This window comes from Ovis aries, chromosome 21, assembly GCF_016772045.2.
Source record: "Ovis aries strain OAR_USU_Benz2616 breed Rambouillet chromosome 21, ARS-UI_Ramb_v3.0, whole genome shotgun sequence".
NCBI lineage: Eukaryota > Metazoa > Chordata > Mammalia > Artiodactyla > Bovidae > Ovis > Ovis aries.
The window spans coordinates 38,898,361-38,910,644 of record NC_056074.1 but is presented as its reverse complement, the minus strand read 5'-3'; the positions used below and the strand labels follow the sequence as shown (position 1 = coordinate 38,910,644).

At 58.0% G+C, this 12,284-nt stretch overlaps 1 protein-coding gene across 5 annotated transcripts in view; it reads left to right on the top strand.

Annotated features, from left to right (window-relative positions):
• The window catches only part of MACROD1 (mono-ADP ribosylhydrolase 1), a 154,653-nt gene that overhangs the window by 21,087 nt on the left and 121,282 nt on the right, over window positions 1-12,284 (top strand). The window lies entirely within an intron of this gene.

The window sequence follows — 12,284 nt, the reverse complement described above, 5'->3', positions numbered from 1 at the left end:
CAGCAGTGACCCCATCACTGGTTCCCTTTCCCTGCAATCTTATTATTATTTTTTTGACCACACCGAGCAACCTGTGGGATCTTAGTTCCCCAATCAAGAATTGAACCCTCGCCCCATCAGTGAAAGCAAGGAGTCCCAACCATTGGACCACCAGGGAAATTACACTCCACCCCCCGCCGCCCCGCAGTCTTGATTTATCACTGATAGGGTGCAGCTGTCCTAGTGGGGCTGGGGGCAGGCCTGGAGGGCCCCCACAGGTGCAGCACTGGCTGTCCTTGGAGGCTGCTCACAAAATATCGAAAGACTGGGATAAAATCTGCTTCCACCTGCTGCTCCTCCAGGTCTGTTTCCAGTGTGCACCCCAGGGGAAGATTGAGAGGAGAAAGTGCCTTGCACACTGGAGGGGTCAGTAAATGCTGAGTACTGTTCTTGTGAGTGAAGCATCTCACTGTACCACCCACTAGACTGGAGCCCCTGGAGGGCAGCGGCAGGACCCACTGACCCCAGGTCTCCATCCGTGGACAGGGCTGGCACATGGCTGGTGCCCATCTGTGGAGGCGGGGCGCCTGAGAATATCTGCAGAGCACGTCCCCAGAGGGGACAGAAAAGGACGGGAACTAACGATGCATCTCGGCGAGGGCTGTTGGGTGGAAGCAGTCCTGCCCACTGGGCACAGCCGTGGAGGAGGGGCTCCCCTGCCTTGCTTACTGGGCAGGGGAGGGACTGCAGCTTTTTATGTCCTTGCGGAAGTGTCCGAAGCCAGTGAGGACTTGGAAGCCAGGAGCTTGGGCTGTAGCTCCCGGGGGAGATCACGTACTTGGTTGTGGACCTGGGTGGCCCCAGTGGGGCTGGGTGGCCCCGAGAGGGTGGCGGCAAGGGATGGGCATGGCCGGTTGGCATCACCTGCTTTCGTTCGTTGAATCCCCATCAGATCACCCACACCCAAAGGCAACAAGTGGTCCTTGTACAGTGGTACCCACCCTCCTCCTCCGCATTGCCGCTTCCTCCCCCTCTTCGGACATTGTAATTGCTGTAAAAATAGGAGCTGAGCTGCGGTGGCTGCTGCGGAGCGTGTGGGAAGAGAGAGGCCCGGCAGTCAGCCGTCCCCCTGCCGGCAGGGGCCCGCGTCTGTTTCATTGTCGCCGCCTGGCTGTATTTCACGTAGGTTTAAACATCATCAAACGCCACATCCCTTTTGAGAAGCAAGAGCTGCCTTGTTGAGGAGAAACAGGAACATTGAAATCTGCGAAGCAAATGGCCCAGAATTGACATTTGCGACGGGAGCTTTACAGCTCCGTCAAAGGCACTAAGGCCAGCCTGGCAGCCGGCGGAGAACCTGCTGGTGAGGCTCACGGGTCACGGGAAGCTGGGGTGGTTCCAGCTGAAGCCTTGGGGTTTGGCAGAGAAGGGACCAGAGTAATGCAGGCAGGGCTGGGGTGGGGGGTGATGGAACTCTGTGGATCACTGACCACCTCTCAGCCTCCCCAGCTTTGACCTTGACTCAGCCTCGTCTCCCTCCTAACAAGGCAGATGGAAGCCCTGTTTGGTTCGTGGAGCAGGGTGCTGGGCTCTGGGGCTCAGGGGGTGGGAGTGGGGACACGCCAGGGACTAGGGCTGCCGCAGCTGGTTTCAAGCCCCTGTGACCTTGCGCAGCATACGCCTCCCCTCTGAGCCTCGGTTTCCTCGTCTGTAAACCCGGGAGAGTGACGCCCTCTCTGAAGGTGGTTTGGGGGATGGAGATGCATGCAAATACCTGGCAAGTCATTGGAACTCAATAAATGGTGACTGTTACCGCCGAGCAAGTAGGCGTTTGAACTGGAATTGATTTTTTTTTTTAAGAATGTTTAAGCTACCTATTTCCACTGAAAAACAGGTATAATAAAACCGAGGAACCATTAAAACAGGAATAAAAAGAAGTGACAAGGAGGATGCTGGCCTGGGCATTGATAGAAATGTGCCCTGTGCTCCTGGCCACACCTGGAACCCTCTGGCCTGAATGCTCTTGGCACGTGCTGTCTGACCTGCCAGCCTCTTGCCTCGTTCCCGGGTCTTCTCAGCCCGTGGAATGCTGGTGCCTGCTCGAACCAGGGCCCACGGTTCATACCTGCCCTTGTATTTTATGCTCTTGGTGGCTGCTTGGGCAGCTTGGCTCCTGGTATTTACCTTGGCCCCATCCAGAAGACACCTCAAAACTAGGCCTCTGTAACAACTCTATTTCTACTGTGTACGAAAAGTGGCCATGAACCTCCCTGGTGGTCCAGTGGTTAAGAATCCACCTGCCGATGCAGGAAACACGGATTCGATCCCTGGTCTGGGAAGATTCCACATGCCGCAGAGCAGCTAAAGACCATGTCCCATGGCTGCTGAGGCCCGCGTGTCCTAGAGCTCACACTTTGCAACAAGAGAATCCACCGCAATGAGAAGTCCGTGCACGGCAATGAAGAGTAGCCTCCGCTAGCTACAACTAGAGAAAGTTGTACAACAAGGGCAGCAGTGAAGACCTAGCACCACCAAAAATAAATCATAAATACATTTTTTAAGAAGGAAAATGGCTTTGAGCTTCCTGGCAGCCATAGCAAAATGGGAAATAAGATTTTGGTTCTGTGACTCTAAACTTGGAAATCTACCTGTATTTCAGCTTCATGCCTCTTTCTCCTACTTTCTCCTCTCCTTCTGCCACCCTTGCCAGCTATTCTTTATCTGCCTACGGTTGCTTCACCCCTTGCTCCAGACCCCGTCTCTAAGTGCACCCCCCCTTGCAGCTTTGCTCCCGACTTGGGAGGACCCTCTGCCCTCTTATTTGTCGCCTTCCATTCCCTGTCAGTGGCCTGGCCTCTGGGCCTCTTGCCTCGCGTAGGCGCACTGGGTCTGCCAGTGTGATTTCTCTCAGATGAGCCAGTGACTAATAAGGGTTGCCCCCAGGGGGCCGGCAAAATCTTTCCCTCCTTAATATCGGAGTTTAAAAATGTGTCACCATCGATTTGAAGGAAGGACTTGTTCCTGCTGAGAAAAGTGGCCTGGAGATTCGTCTCGCCTTAGGAATTACACCCAGGCAGCTGCATACATTCCAGAGCCAGAGGCTCTCCATGCAAATGCCGCCTCTCAGCCCCGCAGCCAGCCTGGAGAGCCCCCGGAGCTGGCACCCCGTCTGCGCACCTCACGTGTTCCCACAGGTACTCTGGGGGCCCCGTTGCGGGGGGGCATCCTTGATGAGAAGAGCCTTATTTCTCTCCACCTCTTTGTGGTGAAGCTGGAGGCTGAGCCCGTAACTAATTCCATATCGTAATGTGCTTTAACCCTGGAGAAGGAGGAGGAGTGAGGTCCCCACAGCCCTGGGAGGGGTCCCTCCTTCACCCTTGCATGTGGATCTGTTGGCTGCACATAGATTTGTCCCGAGGGTGGCATTAAAAAAAATAGGGCCTGGAAGCCTCGTCTCCTGACCCTGTTTCATCCTTGCCTGGAAAGGGCTTATTGGGGTCATTTTGTCTATCCCCCTGTCTCCAGACAGGCTCCCTCCCCTCTGGCTGGCAGGCCTGCCCCTGGCACTTTGCCCTCATCCTGGCCCAGCCTCCTGCCCCACAGCTCCAGACCATGGTCCTCTGCTGGTCCAGCTGACCAGGGTAATCAGCGTAACAATGACCTGGCGGGTCGCTTTTCAGCCTGGAAAGCTGGTGACTAATCTCCAGCCAGGAAGCTTGAACCAGATCCTGGGTACTTTCCACTGGGTCACGTCACCCTTGAATGAGTGAGTGAGTGAGGGCAGTGGGCCCATGGTAACCCCATGTCGTTCTAGGTGTCTGTGAATGCGCACGGCGTCAGCCCAGGATGGGGTGTTTGGAGAGCTTGGGGGAGGTTAGGGCACCCCATCCCCCTTCTCTTACGTGGAGGTTGTGGCAGCTTTGTCCTCCTGGGAGGTTCACCCAAGCATGGCGCAGAGCAGAGGGGTGGCCTTGGCCGGCACCAGGACGGTGGCCTGCAATCTGTGGTCTGGCTCTTCTGCCGGAAGCTTAGTGACAGGTGGGAGAGGGGTGGCCCCAGGGTGCCGGTGCGCTCTCTCTGGTTTTGGGGGCCGTCAGGGTAAAGGTGAGCAGGAGGTTTGCAGCCTCCCAGGCGCAAACCCGGGTGGTCGTTTGCCACCTGGTATAGGGATGTCTGCAGGCTGGTCCCGGTGCCTGCCACCCCAGCTACAGAAAGGGCCCTGCCAGGGCTCTTGGCAGCCGTTACCCCTGGGAAGGAGGGACTTTATTCTTCCGGGCTAAATGTTATCGCCTTTATAGACTTTGGAAATCAGTTTTATGGCCTGCTATGTTTGTCCACTGAAATACGGAAAGTGCTGGAGGGGAGTGAACCACAGGGTTGCTTCTGGCCCTGAAAGGTCAGGTGGCCGAGGGTGAAGGGCCAGGGCTCAACTCTGTCCACGCCTGGGTCACTCTTTGTTGACTGTCTTGGCTGGAAGGGGCTTCTCTGGTGGTGTAGTGGTAAAGAATCTGCCTGCCAGTGCAAGGGATGCAGGTTTGATCCCTGGATCAAGAAGATCCTCTAGCAACTTGCTGGGGAAGTGACTGGTACACACCCAGGCCTCAGAATCTCTCCTGCCATTTCTTTAAAAAAAAAATGATTTTATTTATTTATTTATGGCTGTGCTGGGTCTTTGTCGCTGCGTAGGCTTTTTCTCTAGTTGCAGCAAGTGGGAGCCGCTCTCTAGTCGAGGTGTGTGAATTTCTCATTGCAGTGCCTTCTCTTGTTGAGGAGCATGGGCCCTAGGGCACACAGGCTCAGCAGTTGTGGTGCCAGTACTGGCAACTTGCTCTAGTATTCTTGCCTGAAAATTCCATGGACAGAGGAGCCTGGTGGGCTACAGTCCATGGATTGCAAAGAGTTGGACATGACTGAGCGACTGAACATGTACACACACATAGCTGGAAGCGGGGCAGGGATGGTGTGCACCAGAGAGGGCCCTGGAATTCTGTCGGGAGGGTCGGCCTGAGGCTTCAGGGCCTGACACCTTTATCAACTGGTTCCCACTGAACTGGGCTGGCTACTGATAGTTATCGCTTCTTCCTTGACATCCCTCTATACCAGCTGCCTCCTCTCGGGTGCCATCCAGGGCACCTCGCCAGCCACGGGGCAGTGTAGTAAAAAAAAAAAAATCAATCCTCTGGGTTTTGCCAGCTGCAATGCCAGCCTGGCAGGGGCTCCCACCTGCAGAAGGTGCTTCGTCTCCGAGCAGAGTTGGTCCGCCGGGAGCTGGATGAGGTGTACAGATGCAGTGGGACCCCCCCCCCTTCAAATCCTCCTCCCTTTCCTGGGCCCAGGACCCTTAAGGGAAGCCCTGAGGGTCTGCCCCAGGAGAAGGCTGCTTCTCTGCTCCTCTCTTGATGTGCAAAGAGCTCCTACACATCAATAAGAAAAATGAGCAAAAGATGTGGACAGGCAATTCCCAGTCAGAGAAAAACAAATGGCCAGTAAACAAGTGAAAAGATGCAGAACTTCGCCAGGAATCAGGAAAAGGCTAATTGCAATAAGACATATCACTTTCCACGGCTGGAGAAGAGGCGGAGGCTGGAATTGCCGATACGCGCAGGTTTGGTCCCTGGAGGAGGGAAAAGCAGCAGAAAACCGGCCTTTGCTGGGCCCACCCCTGTGGTTCGCATGGCCGGCGCAAGTCTTGGAAAGACTTGCTTTGTCCCAGAAAGCACGGAGACCTTCTCTTTGCTCACAGGGAGTCTCAGCAGGACCACTGCTGCCCTTGTGACCCCCAGTTTGCCACGCCCACCGCTGGAGATGCTCCTGGGGGGATTGGCGCCCGGCCTCATTCCCACGCTCAGCTCCCTTGGCCGTGGTCTTTCTGGGCCTGGCCTCTTATGGGGTGGATGCCGCTTCCTGCTGGGCAGTGCCTCTGGGTTTCCGCCCTCTCTGCAAACTCATGGCTGGTGCTGGAGCTGCGCTGCACAACTAGGGGGAGAGGGTATTCGTCGAGGCCACAGGGGAGACGGGGCCCTCAGTGTTGGGCAGCCCTGGCTCGCATCACAGCTTCTTCCTCCATCCCTGGGATCCTTGATTTAGGGAAGTCTTGCTCAGATGGTGGCCTTGGCTCTCTGGGCGTCGTGACGGGTGCACCACATCATCTGGCCTCAGAATCTCTCCGGCCATTTCTTTCTTTAAAAAATGGCTTTATTTATTTGTTTACTTATGGCTGCGCTGGGTCTCCATGACTGCTAGGCTTTTCTCTAGTTGCAGCAAGTGGGAGCCGCTCTCTAGCTGCGGCGTGGGAATTTCTCGCTGCGGCGCCGGCTCTTGCTGAGGAGCGTGGGCCCTCGGGCACGCAGGCTCAGCAGCTGTGGAGCGCGGGCTCAGCAGCTGTCACATCTTCCTGAACCAGGGGTCGAGCCTGTGTCTCCTGCCCTGGCAGGTGGATCCCTTACCACTGAGCCCTCGGGGAAGCCCCCTTCCTGCCATCTCTGGCTCCCTCTCTGACTCTCTCCAGTCCAGACCACCTGAATGATTTGGGGCCCCTCACCTCCTAACCATTGCACCCTCTCTTCCCATTTTCATGCGTCTGACTCTGGTCATTCATGCTCCAGGTCCCGGCTTGGATGTCATTTCCTCCAGCAGCCTGCCCCGACCTCCCACCTGCTCCATAGCACAGCTGTCCATTCGTTGAGCAGGTGCTGGGCTCTGAGGCTGCAAGGACAAGCAACAGAGATGTGGTTCCAGGCAACTGGACACCCTGGGGAGCTACACCGTCGCCTGCAAAGATGTGACCCTGGAGGCAGACCTGTCAGGAGGGTCAGGAAGAGGGGTGGAGGGAGCATCCCAGACAGAGGCCTGAGGTGGCTCCCCGGGGGTGTCTCAGCTTCTTTCCCCCAGGAGCAGGGAAGGCAGAAGGAGGCTGGGGTGGTTGGCGGCTGCTCCTGGAAGCCCAGTCGCCCTTTTTCTGCCTGCCCCAAGAGGGCGGCCCTTATCTGCAGAGCCCACAGCAGAGCTGCCTTTGATGCAGAGCTCAAGGGAGAGCACAAGTCTTACTTCAAAGGGCTTCAGTCCCGGGGAATCTGGGTCTCCAAGTCCTTGAATCATCCTGCCCCTCCTGTCCAGCCAGGAGAGCACCGGCCTGGGGGAGACCTGAGCCTGGAGCTCCTAGGCTCCTGGGGTCCCAGGCAGCCTCCCCTTGTGGCTCCCTCCTTCCTGTCCTCCAGCCCCCAAGGCCCAGCCTCCTGCGAGCCTTCCCTTTTCTGGACCTCCATCCTGGATGGAGGAGGGCACAGCCCACCTCCCTTCATTCGAGAGTATGAAATGAGGGAGGCCCAGCCCTTGCCTCTAAAAGACACTCAGTGTAGAGTGGGAGCAGTGGGCACAGCACAGGGTATGAGTCTAACTAAGGGGATCCAAGGTAATGGGGATTGGTCAGGGAAGACTTCCTGGAGGAGGCCTGCCTCAGGAGGCTTACCTCCCTGCAGCGATATCTGGTGGGGGCTGGCCTGTGCCTGTGCCTTTCTCTCCAAGTTCACAGATCCCAGTCAGGCTCCTTAACTGGCCTAGGACCTGGTTCACACACGACCTCTGTCACTATAGCCTTGGGCAAGCTCCTTAGGCCCGGGCCTCAGTTTACCTGCTTGAAAGTAGAGATGAGCGAGGATGGAACACGGTGAGAGATGTCTGGTGCCTGGCACCATCGGGCCGCACTGCCTTGCCTCTCACAGATGGAAGTCCCCCCTAATCATGAGGTGCCAGATGTGGGCCGTCCCACGGGGAGGACACACAGCCATTGTAAGACCCCAGGGTGCCGCCCGGCCGTGCCAAGCGTCTCTCCGTGCCAGCTCCTGAGGACCGAGGCCTCGCTGAGAGCATGTCTCCTGCGGCTTCCCGGTGACAGGTTCCATCTGCCAGCCCCTGGGGAGCTGCCATCCCTGCTGATGGGCCCTCGGCCCCTCACCCCGGGCTTGTAATCTCAGCTCTAAGGGACTGCAATCCCTTTCTCTAGCCCCACCACAACTAATCCATTCGCCAGGGCCCCGATCCAAGAGAAAGCTAATTAAAGAATTTCTGCTCTTGGCTCAGCCTGGGCTTTGAAGATTCCCCTTGGTCTTCCCGAGTATCTGAAAACAGGTGGAGAAAGGGGGCCTCAGAAAGGGTGTTGGATAAGCCCCCGGAGCCTCAGTAATAGGCTTAATCCCCACAAAGCCGGCAGGCGTCAAACAGTTCCCCCACCCAGCACTGCTGAGAAGGTGCTCAGGGCTTGTGACCCCTTGGGCCCCAGACCGCACGATTCCCTGTCCCGGGTTTTCTGTGACCGTGAGGCCGTGTGTTTCCCCGGGAGGGTCCAGGCTGTGGCAGGGGAGGGCGCAGGCCCCTGGCTGCACCGTCTGCAGAGCAGTGAGTGGCACTGTGGCGCTGAACCTTCTCATCTGTGACGCGGAGGTCCCAGCTGGGAGGATGGCTGTGACCCCTGGCGCAGACCCGATGTCCCATCAGGTGGGCTTGCTTCCTCCTGCTCCTCCGTCCAGAGCCCCCCATGTTTCTTTTGAGAGCTTGTGTGCCTTTTGGGGATTTTAATCAACCAACCACAACCACATAGCGTTATTCAACACTGTGAGCAGAGCGTGCAAGCCATAGGGAGAGGGGTCTTTAGGGTCCTGCTCACTTGCTGTCTGGGGACCTGGCACACAGTAGGTGCTCAGTAAAGACTTGTTGATCGCGTGGTTGGTAGACCGGTCCTGAGAGGGGTGGTGTTTGCTCTCACAGGACTTACACTACCATTGCTGTCTTCAGAAAACGCCTGCAGGGTCTTTGGGGGAATCACTGAGACCCTGAATGTGGGGTCGGGAGGATCTTAGAGTCAGCCCTCCTCAACATTCTGAGCCAAGCCTGGTATAACACCTGGACAGAATCGGGGTGTCGGTTGCCAGGCCCCCTCCCAGGCCGCTGCTCCCCCATTTCCCTTGCAGTCCTGGGGGTGCAGGGAGCATTTAGACCCGCTGTCCCCCATGCAGGGGCCCCTTGGGTCCGCATCACGGAAATAAAAATGATAAAAAAAACCGTCACTGAATTCTGGGTGGCAGTAAATTACTTACCACCTGAAACGGGTTGAAATGTGGCCACTGCGGCTTTTAATAAGCCCATCTCCAGTGCCGCCACTTCCATGGGGAGCCGGCCGGCCTCTTCTCACGGCATAATTTCTTCGTGTCCCAGGCTTGGCAGCGGTGCAAATAAGATTTCACGTCCCCTGTAAATCTCCGCGGGGGGAGCGCCGGGTTTTCATTTGTGCTGTCAGTTAGCGGCTTGAGGGAGCCTATTTACTCCGCCTCAGAAGGAGAGGGTCCCTCAGAGGTGCCGGTGCCAGGCCTGGGGGCGGCGGGCCATGCAGAGGCCGGTGCTGACCGGCAACAAGAGGGCTGCGGAGGACGGGAGGGGAGGCGGGCGGGCCGGGGGTGCCTGAAAGTGATTCGCGACCTCCTCCCAGCCCCTGGGAGGCAGCGTTTCGGGGGCTCTGTCTGGGGCCTTGTACTCGGGTGCGGGGTGGGATTGGGGTTGTTAGGGCCCTCCCAGGTTTGGTTGCTTCTTCTCCAGGATGTTTGGTGAGGCCGAGACCCCTCCTGGGAAGTAGGGGCAGGAGGACAGAAGCTTCTGGAACCTGGTAGTGGCCAGGTAAGAGCAGAGATGGGATGGCAGCCACCCTTTATCCTACTTGAACTGACTGACCAGGAGGAGCTGGGTACCAGCAGCAGGGGCCTTGGGCTTTAGGATGTCCCTTAGTGGCTGAGCAGCTATTTGGGGGCTTACTCCGCTCATGTCCATAACCTCAGTGATACGTGAGACCTGAGATTTCTTTGCGAAGGAAAGGTCTGGAAACTGCTTGGCTGGAGCGGGGCTGCAGCAGGGGAAGTCCTGGGTCTCCGGGGAGACCAGCCTGTCCCCCAGGGGCTATCAGAAGACGTGATGGGGTGACCAGGGCTCTTCGTTGCCAGCCTGTCACCTCCACCACCCAGAACTCACGGTCCCGCAAGGGGCCTGCCTGCTCTGCTTGCTGTCCTGTGAGGACGGGCTCAGGACCACTCAGACCATCTTCTGCTGTTCAGAAAGGGTCCGTTGTGTTTGGAGGGTCTTCTTTCCATTGACCTGGAATGCAGGTCCTGGGATCTCCCCCATGGTCCCTGATGATTTCCTCCTGTGGGCCCATCCCTGTGGGCCTCCAACTGCAACCCGCCCCCTGCCCAACCCACCCAGGGCATTTACTAAAACCTAAGATGCCCTCATCCCCACCCCTGTTCTCTGGAGGCGGAAAGCTCGGGTCAGCCTGAGAGCCCCTCTAGCAGCTTTGGGGAGCAGGCCGTAGACCTCGGGTGGGGTCGGGGTGGTGTGGGGAGCAGGCTGCCTCTGCTCTGTGCAGACCCGGGGGCTGTTGTGGAGACACCTGGGCCTCCCTGGGGGATGTGCCAGCCAGCTCAGTGCCCATACCTGGGAGCCAGGGGTGCTGGGTAAACCCCGAGGGCACTGGGCACAGGGCCTGTGCTCCCTGGACAAGCGGGGGCGTGGGTGGATGCCACGCTCCAGCCCTCTCACGGGGCCCCTGTACACGCAGGAGCAGGGTCGGCACTGTGCTGGTGGGAGAATCGAGAGCCATGAACCGTTCTCACGCACAGGCTTCACAGACGCACAGGGAGTAGGCGATGGGGCCTGCGGGTCTCACCCAGCTCTGAGGCCCTGCCTGGGGAGCCCCCAGGACAGGCATTAACCTGGTGGTTCCCAGTCTGTGAGCCCTTCCTGGGCAGAACTTCTGTTAGCTCTCAGGGACTGAGGAACACAGCCCCCAAACCCAGCTCTCCTCCTGCTCCTCTTGAAGAGGGGCCGGGGGCACCTGGTTTGGGGCCCTGCTGTCGGTCGTGTAGAGGGTCCAATGAGCTGGGTCAGTGCCCCCCTCGGGGCTACGGGTCGGGGCGGGGAGTAAGACCGCATGCTGACCGGTGCCAGTCTTGGAAAGTCATCCTCCTTGGGTCCCGCCCTGATGGAGTGACCTGTTGGTCGATCAATTTGCTGGTGTTAATTGACCGTTCACATTGGCCATGCCTCTGGGGTCTGAAAAGGGGAGGAAGGCAAGACGTGCCCGCCAGGGGCCCTAGTGAGCATGGTTCTGGGACTCGTCACCCGTGCAGGTGAGAACCAGCAGGTGTGGCCTGGTGGGCATGGCCTCACCAGAGACGAGGCCTGAGTGGAACCTTCAGTGGCCCTTGAGGGCATCAGGCCAGGAAGTCGGGGTCAGGGCCTGCCGGGGAGTGAACAGTAGCCGGTGTGGCCAGGGTCCTTCTCGTCTAAGGAAATACCCTCAGTGGAGACATGGCTCCCGGAGAGCCTCCCCACGCCGCCTCGCCCGTGAGCATCCTTTCCCCACCTCCATGAGGCTGGAAGGAGGCCCCACCCCCACCACACAGTAGGCCGTCAGTAAACATCTGCTGACTGGCTGGTGGATCATGTTCTTAAAAGACGAGTCTTGGGTGAGGGAGGAGCAGGCAGCCCTGTGTGCTGGGTGGGGCTTCGGACAAGGTCAGGGAAGCCGTCTGTCCCTTCCCCAAGGCCCACATCTCTGGGGTGCCCCCCTGCACCCCCGCCCAGGGGGCCAGCACTGAGGACTAAGAGGGTGGGGGGAAGGGCACCTACAGGGTCAGAGCCCCCCATGTCACCCCAGCCAGGCCACTTGCCAGCAAGGCACATCCAGAAATAACCTTGCTTCCTTGGAATATAAGGGAAAAAGCTCATTAACCCGTTTCCAGATGTGGAATCAGATCTAAGGCAGAAGTAATGAGCTCTTATTTTATGTTAAATTTAGCAGAAACTGCTATTGTTCTCATGGAAAATAGTTTTTTTCCTTCCCCCCCTTCGAGGTGTGACATATCAGAATAGGCCTGCAAAGTCGTGAAATCGGCGGGTGCATCTTGGGGATAAAGGGTGTTGGGGGTGGGGGGACTCGGGCCAGCGGAAGGACAGCCGTGTCCCCAGCGCCTGAGCAGTTCCAGGCTTATCTGGGCGCCCACACGGCTGCTGGAGCCTCTTACAAGATAACCCATGGCTCCTATTAATACCTCTCCTCGTGAAAACCCTCTTGGAATCGGCCTTTAGCTGGCAGTCACCTTCCCCGGAGCCCGTGGGATGGGGTCGGACGTCTCCTCTCCGTCCTGCAGCAGGATCACGGCTTTGGTTCTGGTGGTGCCTGGGGAATGTGCTAACCCAGAGTCTCCTTCCCACCTAGCCACCACCTCTGTGCCGGTGGGTCCTGACAGCTGGGCTGACCC